This window comes from Panthera tigris, chromosome C2 (genome assembly GCF_018350195.1).
Source record: "Panthera tigris isolate Pti1 chromosome C2, P.tigris_Pti1_mat1.1, whole genome shotgun sequence".
Classification (NCBI taxonomy): domain Eukaryota; kingdom Metazoa; phylum Chordata; class Mammalia; order Carnivora; family Felidae; genus Panthera; species Panthera tigris.
Window position 1 is genome coordinate 89,751,223 of NC_056668.1, and position 13,730 is coordinate 89,764,952.

The window sequence follows — 13,730 nt, forward strand, 5'->3', positions numbered from 1 at the left end:
CTCTGAGCTGTCAGCACAGAGCCCAGTGAGGGGCTCGAACCCACGAACTGTTAGATCATGACCTGAACTGAAGTCGGATGCTTAACTGAGGCACCCAGGTGCCCCAGAAACAAGATTTTGAAGAGCCATGGCATTGTGAGTCCACCTGGTATTTTTTAATCTTGATGATCATACCTATAATTACCAAGACTGAATTTTTTCATAGCAGTCACTCTTGTGTTATGGATACCTTCTCAAATTTCTCTGAGAATGTTAATTATACTCCTGTCATTATTCGTTTGTGTTTGTTTGCAATATAGAATCTTTCTTCTTATGTACTGTTTATTAATTAGTTGGCTTTAGGCCTTCTGTTAATAATTATCATATTCAGGACAAGAGTACAGATAGAGGCCCATATACCATATGTCTAAATATTTGAAAAATTGTCATCCATTTAACAAACATGTTAATACATTAGGTTAAATACATTATGTTTCATATCCTTACCTTACTAAGTATGACTTCAGAAAGATAAAATTGAAAAACTTGTGTAAACCTAGGTTTTTAGATAGCTAAAGTTGGTAAAATATCAAAGACTACTGTATTTTTGTTACTACATGTGTCCATGTCTGGAGAAATAGGTGAAAGGAATTAAAGAGTACACTTATCTTTATGAGCATTGAGTAATGTATGGAATTATTGAATTGCTATATTGTATACCTAAACTAACATAACACAGTATACTAACTACACTGGAATTAAAATAAAATGAAATAAATTAAATATTATTTTTATAGATATAATACCATTCATAATTTTGGCACTCAATGTCTAGCAAATTGCCAATGTAAAGAATCAGTATTGGGACACTTAGGTGACTCATTGGTTTAAGCATCTGATTCTAGATTTTGGCTCAGGTCATGATCTCATGGTTTGTGAGATCGAGTCTGGCATCAGGTTCTGTGCTGACAGCAGAGTGTGCTTGGAATTCTCTCCCTCCCGCCCTCCCTCTCTCTGCTCCTCCCCCACTTACTCTCTTCCTCTTTTTCTGTCTCTCTAAATAAATAAATAAATAAATAGAATCAGTATTGGGCTTCATACATATTAAAGATAGAACAAAATATAAACTAATGTATTAGTAATATGAATTAGTATGAAAAATATTTCTCAGTCACAAATATTTTACTATCAAAACCATAAATTGAAACAGAGAAGCAAGAAAAAGACACTTTGCAATGCATTCTTTATGTAAGTTTCTATTACATTGGTGATATCAGAAAGGATTGATGATTATTTTTTTCCTTTATAATTCCTAAATGATCCTATAGCTCAAAGCCTTGCCCTACTTCAAAGAAGAGTCTGTCACTGGCATTGACAGCAAACCTCACAAAATTTCACTGCATTTGGGCACTTGGGCATAGTTGCCTTTTGTTTTGAGGTTATGAAACAAAAGATGTGTAGAAGTTTCCTGGTACCTGAAAGGTAATACTCAGCAGCATGGCAGGAACTTTAATGTGTGGTACCCTTTAAAGTGGGGGATCATGGGCCCAATTCTAAGGGTTGGCTCTTTAAATGGTTTTAGTTTTCTTGAATTATGTGTAGTATTCAAGAGTTATCTGGCCAACATTGCAACTGACACAGTGTAGACTGTGTTAGTCAGTAGTGTAGACTGAGTGTAGAATCTCCTCGTATTTACGAGAATAGTAGAATTTGAAAATGGGGCTGGGTGGGGCATCTGGGTGGCTCAGTTGCTTAAGCATCTGACTTCAGCTCAGGTCATGATCTCCCGGTGGGTGAGTTCTAGTCACACATTGATCTCTGTGCTAACAGCTCGGAGCCTGGAGCCTGCTTTGGATTCTGTGTCTCCCTCTCTCTCTGCCCCTCCCTGCCCCCTCATGCTCTGTCTCTGTCTCTCAAAATTAATAAACATTAAAAAGAAAGAAAAAACAAAATGGGGCTGGGTATTTTTTCTTCTAGGGTTATGGTTTCTTATTATTTGGTGTTGTTTTAAGTTACCAAGGGCAAAATTCTATATCTCTAATGCTGATAGTCTGAGTATATCATGAGTTCCTGTTTATCTCATTAACATTCCATCTCCCTCTTAGATTTCAGAATTTATTGGGGGAGAGGAACAGCAGGGTGGACCCAATCAACATCATTATTCCAATATCTGTTAGTCCATTGATGTCCTGACGACTGGTCTAGTTTACCTCCTTGCTTTAGTCTGAGTGGGTACTTTCTCCAGAATTGCTCTAGTAACTCTATTTCCCTGTGTAATTATTTTTTTAATTGTTTTTTATTTAATGTTTATTTATTTTTGAGAGACAGAGCATGAGCAGGGAGGGGCAGAGAGAATGGAAAACGCAGAATCTGAAGCAGGGTCCAGACTCTGAGCTGTCAGCACAGAGGCCGATGTGTGGCTTGAACCTACGAACTGTGAGATCATGACCTGAGCTGAAGTCAGAGGCTTAACCGACTGAGCCACTCAGGTGCCCCATTCTCTGTGTAATTCTTTTATCGTGATATCCTCCAGCCTATATATCAGCTATTGTTTTTGCTTTTTTTATTTATTTCATGAGCCATTTCCATGTCTGTATGTCTTCAGGAATTTCTGAAAATGGTACCTGTCTTTTTTATAGTTTTATTTTTTATATACACACACAGTATACAAATAAAAATAGATAGACCAATAGATGAATATCTATGTATATATACGTATATACACACATGTATGTGTATATAAATACAATACATACATATTTCTGTTATTGCAATACATTTGGCCTGAAGAGATGTTAAATATGATGACTTCAGATTGCAACTAGATGTGATTCCCTTAATCTGCTTTAATGAGTAGCCTACCATATGCAAGGTTTTATTTGGAATAAGAGTTTTGAAGTTATGAAAAGTGCTAGAAAGCAAAATATGTATTTTATGGATGTGCTATCTATTCTGCTGGGAAGGTTTTGGTTATTTTATGGAGAACCTTCTCCAGCAAAGCCTACACTTTGAAAGTTATGCTGGGGTTTCGCTACCTGCAAACTTTCCCAGATTTGGGTTAAATTAAGAGGCCTTCCAGGAGAGCTTTATCATAAAAGCTGCATGCAAGACTATTTTACAACCTCACCAGGTACAGTAGAGAGACACAGAGTTGCTGTGGTGTGGAAGCAGAAATGCTTTCACTGGGCCATAGATCCCATAAGTAAACTTTAGGCTTATGCATAAGTTCCTCAGTGTTCTAATTTTAGGTAGCGTAGGGGCTGTGAAAGCATTGTGAATCTTTCAGCAGCACCCGTGAATGCAACATACTCTCTTAAGACCAACTTCCTTACAACTTCAGAACTGAATGTCATTTTTTCAATAATTGAAGACAGATGATTGACATCAAGCTTTTCAATAAGCCTGGAAACAGCTGATCCAAGCTAAAACCTTGCTCACTTTTTAAAATGGATTCTGTATTTAATTGTTTTATCCTACTTAACCTGCTTCCCAGTTCTGTTGTCTTAAACTTGTTACATTTCCTAATCTCTATAATGGGTTTTAAGTAAGATTTATCTCAAGTAATTGTTGTAATGATTGATACAATCCATATAACCTGATTAATCAGATAGTGATGCAAAGCTAAGAACACATGACCTACTACATGGTAAGTGCTTAATCAATGTTGTTTTTTAGTCATTGGCCATTTTTAAAGACACTGTGTGCATAGCACTGGTTGAATAGCTGTGTAGTTTACCTGTACCATCCATTATCTCATGCTTTTAACATCAGTCTTTACAAAATGAATTTGGTGCATGAAAATGGTACAGAGTGGCAGAAAAACGTGTTGCAGACACGATGGTGTAAGTGACCTCTTATTTTCCCTATGACCTCAAGACACAATAAAAATTTAACTTACAATTCAGAATTGTCAATTGCTGCATTCAGTTCACCAAAGAAAGAATGTATAACTAAGAAAGGGCAGGGTAAGAACATAGATCTTCACTGTATATAGACTAATGTATACTTAATAAAATGACATCATCAAATATAGGTTGCCTGATCTATAAAAATAGATGATTTGCACATATAAATATGAAAGGGAAAGGTTTTCAAAAGGTAAGAAACATTTCAAAGAGAAAGATTTAGTCAATTTTATTATAGCGTTCAAAATATTTTAAGTTACATACTTTCAGTTTGGTATGTATGAGAAAGGGGGGAGGGAGTAAGAAGAGAATTCGAGATGAAAAAGCACATGTAGTCTCAGTCCTAGTTACATTTTTTGTCACAGGTAAGTAGCCTCCCAACAAAATATCTCTGGCCATAACACTAAGATCCTATTTGTTTGTTTTATTGGTGGAAACAAGGCATTCGTACTCATCTTTAAAAACTCTTAATCTGCAAAGTAGTATTCTTCCCACCTTACTGCAAAGGATATAAAGGTTCAAGAAGGAAATTATCTAGTGATAAGTGGATTATATATGAAGGAATTGGTACACAAACTTGAATCTATTTGATTCCAAATCCATTTCCTTTTCACAGCATTATGCTGCCTTCCCTGGAAAGTGAGCACCATCTGTGTAAATATCACACCTTAATCTGTGTTGTGTTTTGTTTGTTTGTTTGTTTCACTGGCACCTAAGACAGTGCTTTAACCAGTCACAGGTACTTATTGGGAATTTGGCTGAAAGAATAAAATGGATAAAACAATGAAGAATTACAGTGGCAAGAAGTTCACTAGCTACAAGGCATTTAATTTCATGTTCATGCAGTTCTAAATATTCAAAATGTTCTGTCATTGGATAACATATTAAAGTAAAATTGTATTATGAAATTTCTCTTTGGCACTCTAAAAATAGGAACCATGTGTTATTTTGCTTTATTTCTACAACTACAGTGACTGGAATTTCAGTGAATATTTCTTGAGTTGATGAATAGCTTAATATGTGGGTCAAATAGAGAGCCAAGTATGTATAGCAATATATTTTGCATTTGGGACATTGTATAAATATTTTTGGATGCATATGTGTTTACTTATAATGAAGAATGTCTTTAACATAACTCTACATTAACAACCACTGATAAGCACAGGCAAAAGTGATAGACTACTTAATGCCCATCAGCAAATATAAAATGCATCATGTCTATATTTACTTCTATTCATTGCATCATAATTTATTTAGATAATAAGATCTTCACCTAAGGCAGTTGCCATATATAAGTAGTGTTTAAATTATTAAAAAGTCAAACTAAGGAAGCAATATAGAAATCCAGGAACAATTTGTCTCTTTATCAACATCATTACAATCACTATTTTGATGTGAGATGTGGTCTTAATAAGACTAGCAGCCAGCAGTTAAATAGTAATACATCTAGGTTCTAAGCAAAAATACAGGTAGAGGGAAAATCCATAAGTGTATTTATTGTTGATAGACTCAATTTATTATTTAAGTTGAATCATATGAGATTGTGATACTTGGTCATTTTTTACCTATAAAAACATCAATTTCATAGGGCTGTACAGAAGAATAAGGGGCATTTTGTTGTTGTTGTGTTGCTGTTGTTTTTTTAATCTCTTGGGTTCAGAGTTGTAAAGACGGGGTCTCAGTTTTTTTGTGGGGATTGAAGAACTGTTGGAACATAGAGACAATTCAATGCACGGTAGCTATTATTTTTATTAGCAATAAATTAGACCTTTAGCTATCATGCTGTCAAATGAATACTTTTACCATATGAAGGAACTAACCTACCAGTGTTGATCTTTTGCTAAAATATACATTATGCCCATATTGTTTCTCAGATGTTCTGAATATGAACTAATCCAGATAAAGAAAACTGCGGACCTTACCAAAGGTTTAGTGTTTGACTTTCATTTCTAAATGTCACATACACACACACAAAAAGATTTCCTTCAGGAAAATTCCTGAGAAGAAGCCCAAGAGGTTTCTTGCTCAATTCCTTGCCAAACAAAACCTCCAGACCTTTCAAAATTCGTTTCAGATGTATTCCCAAGGAGCACAATTGTCTGATCTGCACCTTGAATGGGTTATAAGCCACACTGACCTACATTGTGTATGCTGAGTGTGGATCTGAGACCGTGTCGACAGAAGTTTTGTACATAACACAGATTCAGACTGTACAAGGGAAATATGCATAGAAGAGGCATAAAATGCATTTTTGTTTTAAAATGATGCCAGTGCCTCTAATTTTTCAAGTGTCAAGAAAACAAAATAAGGAAGGCAGTATGAACTACAGTTTTGCAAATGCAATAAACTGCAAATCAGTTATGAAGTCTAATCATATAAGAAAAATTGTCAGGTCAGAAATAAGCAAAAATGGCCTTGACCTAATTAAACCATCATTGGTATAATAATTTAGAGTTAGTTTGCTACTTGTCCCTCTTGTTTTTCTCTCTCTGCTAACCAAAAGTGTCACTCAGCAACATATTCTGGGTTTATTTTCCAAGTACTGATTTACACACATCACGTTTTATGCATTTTTGTCCTTTTCCTTATAAGACATCTTAGTTTTTCCTCAATACTGGGCCCTCTGAGGCATGTGGAAGATTCCAAACTCCTGTCTTGGCATCTGGCTCTACTCTGACAAAGAAAGTTGTGCTGGAATTATTTTTCAGTTCTTGCTTCTATGACTGTTCAATTGGTTATTTGTAAAAGGCCACCCTTTCCCTCCAAAGCATTTCCTAATTTGGCTGTCAGCTTCTGAAAGGAATGTGGGAAGGGGCACTTAATACCAGTTACCTGCAAAATCTTGAAGCCAGAAAAAAATCAGGCTTCAGTGACTCAAACTTTCCATGTGGAATGGCAGCTTTGTAGCCTGGGTCATTTGCTAAGGACAGAGAAGAAAATAGTACCTGAGTAGTTTCATGGCACAAGGAAGCAAAGCTGTTAAGTACAAACAGAACTGAAAACAACATTTTGCAGAACCAGAAATCACTGCTTGAAATTAAGATGCATGACTGTAGGTAGGCTGTCGGTGGTGAGCTATCTTCACCCACAAACTAGCATTACCTGCACATTAGACACACAAAGGCCATGCCAAGCTTAGTGAAGGGAACTGTGGCATGGGCAGACCTGGAAGAAACCCACAACGCAAAATTTTACAAGAGTTAAGAGTCCTAAAATACCCTAACCATGAAAGCAATTTTAGTTTTTCCAAAGATGGTCTCTACATTTTAACCACATTTCTATGCATATGTAAACCTTAACTGAAGGAAACTTATTGGGTTAATCATTATCATGCATTATCACTAGAGTTGGAATCTGAACAAGGAGACTTAGGGCTGTTAAATTAACCTAAAACCAGATTGTCAGTTCTGTGAGGTACAAGCTTCATTTACTTGATCTATGAGAATGATTAAATGTTAGAACAGATGGGGGCCTGAGGGACTCAGGACTCCAGTCCTATGACTTTTCTTTTCTTTCTTTCTTTCTTTCTTTTCTTTCTTTCTTTCTTTCTTTCTTTCTTTCTTTCTTTCTTTTCTTTGTTTTTTTTGTGAAGAAATTGAGAATGGGAGTCGAAGTGACAGGGCAGGAAACAAGCTGACCCTTGCATTGTGTCCACGGCTACTTCTGGGCCTGTGGTCAAATCTTCAGCTTCTGTCTTCCAAAACAGTTTCTGTTTGCTATTCTTTTTGCTCTTTTAAGAATCATGTAATGGGGCACGTGGGTGGCTCAGTCAAGTAAACATTTGGCTCTTGACTTCAGCACAGGTCATGACTGCATGGTTTGTGAGTTCAAGCCCTGCGTCGGGCTCTGCACTGACAGCTCGGAGCCTACTTGGGATTCTCTCTCTCTATCTATTTCTGCCCCTCCCTGCTCTCTCTCTCTCTCTCTCAAAATAAGTAAACATTAAAAAAAAAACATGTGTGAGAGAAATGTTGTCTATACTTAATATAGCTATATAATATTAATGTATTTGGCTATTTTATAAGTGTGTTTATATATAATTATTATATGAATATAATATGCTCTGAGGTTCTAACAATACACTTATATAATACACATAGGTATATATATACATAAATACATATATATGCTTCTGTGGTTATATGTATATACATATATATATGCACACACATATACACATATATGTTATATGTTATATATATATGTGTATATATATATATATACACACACACACACACACACACATATATATACACACATATATATACACATACATACAGGATTAGGGTCCCCAAAGACACTTTCAGGGGTCCATGAGGTCCTTCCATTTCCAACTTCACAGCTGTGTGAGGCTAGATTTTCTTCATAAAAAAATCTTCACAACAAATTGAAATCAGAGGCAGATATGAGAGTCCAAATGATTAAAGAGATTTACAAAAACGTAAGACAATGCTACTCTTCTCATTCAGTTTATTTTGGAAATTATAAGGATTTTTTCAGAGAAATATGCTGTTATGTAAATATGTGATAGATTTTTATTGTTACTTTAATAAAAAAGTAAATATATACCTATTTTTTAATTTGTCAGTTTTAATATCTAATACAATGCCTATCCATAGAAATAAACCATCTAAACAAAACATCTTCAGAATCTTCAATAATTTATAACAATATAAAGAGGTCTCAAAACCAAAAAGTTTGAGAACCTCTGGGCTAAATACTAGTCCATGAAGTGACCCAGGGTGAGAATTCTCCCACCCTGAATAGTGACTGGTTGCCCATCAAATCCTTGGTTTTGGAGGGTCTGAGAGGGGCCAATTAACAATACAGAATGCAGAAGACAGAAGTTCACACAGAGAATGATCAATCGAAAGCCAGAATGCAAGAAATCCACTATGAATGTTCCAAGGACATGAGTAGCAAATAGATTAGAGGAAGAGCAGGCCTGGTCTGGAAGCAGAAGAAGTACAGACAGCTGCCAGGTCAGTGAGCCGTGGCCACACCCTTTCTTTGCCAGTACAACTAGAGGCATTGAAAATGAGTTGCTGTGTTCCATCAGGGAGAATTCAATTTTCAGGGAAGGCCCCATGAGTGGCCACTGTCCCCTGCTCTTCCTTATTTTCTTGTATACCTATAATTCCAGCAGAACTTAAAGAAAAGAAATCATAAAAGCCACTTTCTGTGTCCCACTGATTCTTATACTTGGTTGTGGGATCGGTCATTCCTCCACTCCTGCATACACACACAGGCAGTCGCAAGGCTACAGAGCACTCTGAACCATCTCCCACTTTAAGCTGCAAAAATGACCTCAACAAAAATGGTCAAAAAGTCTGGTTTAATGTACTAACCAGAACTCCACCTAGATCGAAAGTCAAATCTTCTTTTCCCTCACTAGCTCACCAATTTAAAACTGGCTTGGAACCAACTTCTTGCAGTAAGACAAGTATTGTAATCTTTCTCACTTTCTGCCACCTACCCTTACTCCTTGCCTGGCTTGTAAATGCTACTTTCTGACCTTTCCATTGTTGCAGCAGGAGTACCAATGTCAAGAGGTTTTATTTTCTCTGGCCCTGGCAAATATTTAGAGCTGATTCTCACATGGGGACACTGTTATGGATTAGCTGGGGATTTTTCTTTGGCAGAATCTCTTCTCATGTAGACAGGACATCTTAAATTGGCCATTACCATTACCTCCTCAACCTCTGCTCCCTGAGGTCTACCCCATATCCTGCTGGGCTCCTTTCAGGATTTTAAAAAATTATTCAAGACTGAAATTTCTAGCACAGGTTCCAACTTTATTCTCCTGGATCATTTACTCTTGGGCTGCCATCAAAAGCATGGTTATCCCTTGCTATCACACAGGGCTTCGGTGAGTTTGTGTGTGTGTGTGTGTGTGTGTGTGTGTATTCATGGAGTGGGGAGGCTGAAATTGTAGTGACTCCTTCCAAAAAAAACCTTTATACTCACTTTACCTTTATCTACTGCTGCTATTGGTAACAGGTTTCAAAGTAATATAACTAGTTTCTGGTTATCTAATTCAAAACTTGCTTTTGATGAGTACCTCCTTTGGAATGAAGCATCTACTAGAGATTGATGTCTTATCTGAAGCTTTCCAATTTAAAGCCCTGTTGCACTTGCAGATAATGAGCTTCTTTTAATTGAAGAAATCTGCTTCCCCTTACAACATAAGTCTTTTAACATTAAATGTCTTATGGCATTAAATATAAAAAATATACTTAACATTATGACCCAGTACACACACAGCATAAATACGCATGGATTTATACACACGCACATTGACTGACACGCCAAAATTTTCTCAAAGTCTTCTTATTCTCTCAAACTTTATTTTTATTAAACCTTTTCTTAACCCTCATGGTGATTATTCATTTCCAAACTCTTTCTTTTTTCTCTCAATATCAATCTTCTTCTTTTAGTTCCTTCTCCACTGAGCCATTGTTTTGGCTTCAAGCCACACGGAGAAAATAAATCAGGAAGAATTTTCCCATCTTGGACCAAATCATAGTTACCAATATAATAGCGGATATATTTTGGGGGAATTAATCTTTCCTTTTAGAGTTATGAGAGACCTTGTAGCTCAGGAGGCAGCCTGAAATGGAATTTAAAAGAGTGGATACTGGGAGGCACTATTTTGAAGCCTGTAAAAAACTTTTAAAATGATAGACTCCTCATGTATTTTTCAGAGTATGTAATGGAATTTAAGTCACTGAATTTTCTTAACTAGCCTAAACAATAGCTGTGGTATATTTTTGACATCTAACTGAAAAATTATTCCTCTTCTACATCCAACCATCTAAATTATGCTTACATATTTTGATAATATGTGATAATATGTTTTCTAGGGAGCAGGACAAAGTCTTCTATGTATAATGATGGACCAGAATTAGTGACCCATGAAGATTCACATAAAGATAAATCTCACTTGCAACAGACGAACAGTTCAGAAGGGAGGAAGTAGGACCCACCAAAGCCACTATTCTCATTTCATAATTATCTCTACAACTGATTCTGCTTATACGCAAGTGTGGGCAAACAAGAATTGATGAATTTACCTAAGGCCAACTCAGGGTCAAAGGCTGTATAACATTTTGGCCCATCAAAAGGTATCTCTTACTCTGTGGATTACTTTTCAAAGACTGCTATAATAACTACCACAACTTGGTATCTGAAATCACAGAAATGTATTTTCTCACAATTCTGGAAACTAGAAGTTTGAGATGGAGGTGAAGGCAGGTTGGTTTCTTCTGAGGTCTCTTTGGCTTGTGGATGTCTGTGTCCTCTCCTGTGTCTTCATGTGGTCTTTCCTCTGTGTCTGTCTGTGTCTTAATCTCTTCTTACAAGAATATTAGTCATATTGCATTAGGGTCTATCCTAAAAACCTCATTTTTAACTTAATAACCTCATCAAAGACCTTATCATCAAATATAATAACATTCGGAGTTACTGGCGGTTAGGACTGCAACATACGACTTTTAGGAGGACACAATTCAATCCATAACACTCTCCCTTCAACTACAGACACATCTACTAAGCTTTGTTCATAACACCATACCTATCAACAATGTTGGCACTTGGATCATGATCTTTATTTCTTCCTCATTTCCCACTGTTGTCATGAATCACTTCAAGTTCATGTGGATGAAGGCTCCATTGCAGTGATCATCATTTGTACTTCTCTCTAGCAGTTCATTTCTACTGCCAACCCCGAGTGGTAGCATTTATGTCTATGTCATCACTCCATTCATGCATTCTAGAGCCTATTGTCCAACCAAAACTTCCCCCTCTTCTAATTCTCTCAAGCTTTATATTTATTACACATTTCCTTCACTCTCATCGTAATTATTTGTTTCTTAACTCTTTCTTTCTCTTCCCTTTCTTTAAATTCCTTCTCTGCTGAACCATTATTTTATCTTCAAACCACAGGAAAAAATATATGTCAGACAAGCATTTCCTATCTTTTCTCCCACATATGGGCTGTTGAAAATGTGTATTTGCTTTCTATCACTGCATAATAAATTACCACAAATTTAGTGCTTAAAAGAATCCACAAATTACAAGTTCACAGTTTTCATAGGTCAGGAGTTCAGGTAAGCCTTAGCTGGATCCACTGCTCAGGAGATCACTGGACTGAAATTAACATGTTGGCCAAGATTGCAATCTTATCTGAGGCTCAGGGTGCTCTTCCAACCTCACTAGTTGTTGGCAGAATTCATTTCCTAACTGTTGTTTGATGGACGTTCCTGTTTTCTTACTATCAGCTAGGAGCTCAGCACCTGGAGGCATCCCTCAGGTCCTTGCCATGTGGCCCCCTCCTCTCAAATTATGGCAGTTTATCCCACCTTTGATGTCAGCAGAAGAACATCTCTGTGCCATTTCATCTTCTTTCAAAGGGCTAGCCTGACTAGGTCAGGCCCACCCAGGCTAAGTTTCCTTTCATTTAAATCAGTCAACTGATTAGTAACCTAATGATGGGAAGGTTACCTCACGATATTCACTCTTCTGCTCACACTAAAGGGATAATATAGTGCATGTACCTCAGAGGGTAAGATTCTTATTAATTATCTTAGAATTCTGCTTACCTCAAGATACGTGGAGAACATCACACAACTATGTGACCAAAAACACTTCAAAAGCTTGATATCCAGAAATTTACTGTATTCTATCTTATTCAAAATAACTTTAGTGTGGCTAAAGACTGAATAAACATTTGTTTAATGTATTAATGAGGGATGAGCATTATATTGTGACTCAGATAAACCAGGTTTCATCCATACTAAAGGCGTTGGTTTTCCTTGAAATCCTTTCCAAGTCTAATATTAAATAATGATGTTATTGTATATCTTTAATAAAAAGAAAAGCTGCATCCCTTGAAATCATAATAATGTATAAATCATACCCTTTAAAATTAATTTATACAACTATGTAAGTTAGTTTGTATCTACAGTAAAGAATATAGAAATGAAAATTTTAGATCTAACTGTAAAATAATATTTGGAGAACAAGAGTACATATTTATAAAATTTTTATGGGCTTTTTATGTTACAATGAGAGAGAAGCAGTATGTAGACATTAACCAATCTAAAAGAATTCATTAATCCTTTCACACGTTTTGTAATTTATATTTTGATTAACCTCTTCACATTGTTGTATAATTTGGGTTTTAATTATATTATATATAAATGTTTATGTGTCTGTCTATCCATCTATCTATTTATTGATCTATTCTTAGATGGTATAATTACTGGGGGTAAGATCTATGTCATAGAAATTACTAGTTGTTTATAAAATTTTAAAAAATGAGTTAACTAATGAGTAATTTGATGTTTAGAACACTAAAAGAGCTTGCAAATGTAGGATATTTTCTTATTTCGTGATAGATTCAAAAAATTATTTCTTCAATGTCAATGTATAATAATCATCAATTGATTCTTATTATGTGTGTGAAATTTACATCTCTATTCATCAACAACAAAGATATTATTATCCCTTATTTTATATACAAGGATCAAAGACACATATAGGTAAAAGGAAAGGCATTTGTATATTGACCAATATGACCAATTGACCAATTTGTATATTGTCAAATGTCAAAGAACATGCATTACTCTCTAACTCAACTGCCACTCTAAAGAGTGAAAAAATAACCCAAAAGTTAAATGAGTAGTGAGTTTTTACTTCCTTTAAATGAAATTTTTGGTTTTCAAAAATTGGTTTTCTTTCATTAAAAAGACCAAACCTCTTTCTAAACAGACACTGCCATCAGGTAACAATAATGTTATTTAATATAACACCCAATGATGATTCACTGGTAGGTTCAATTTTTCT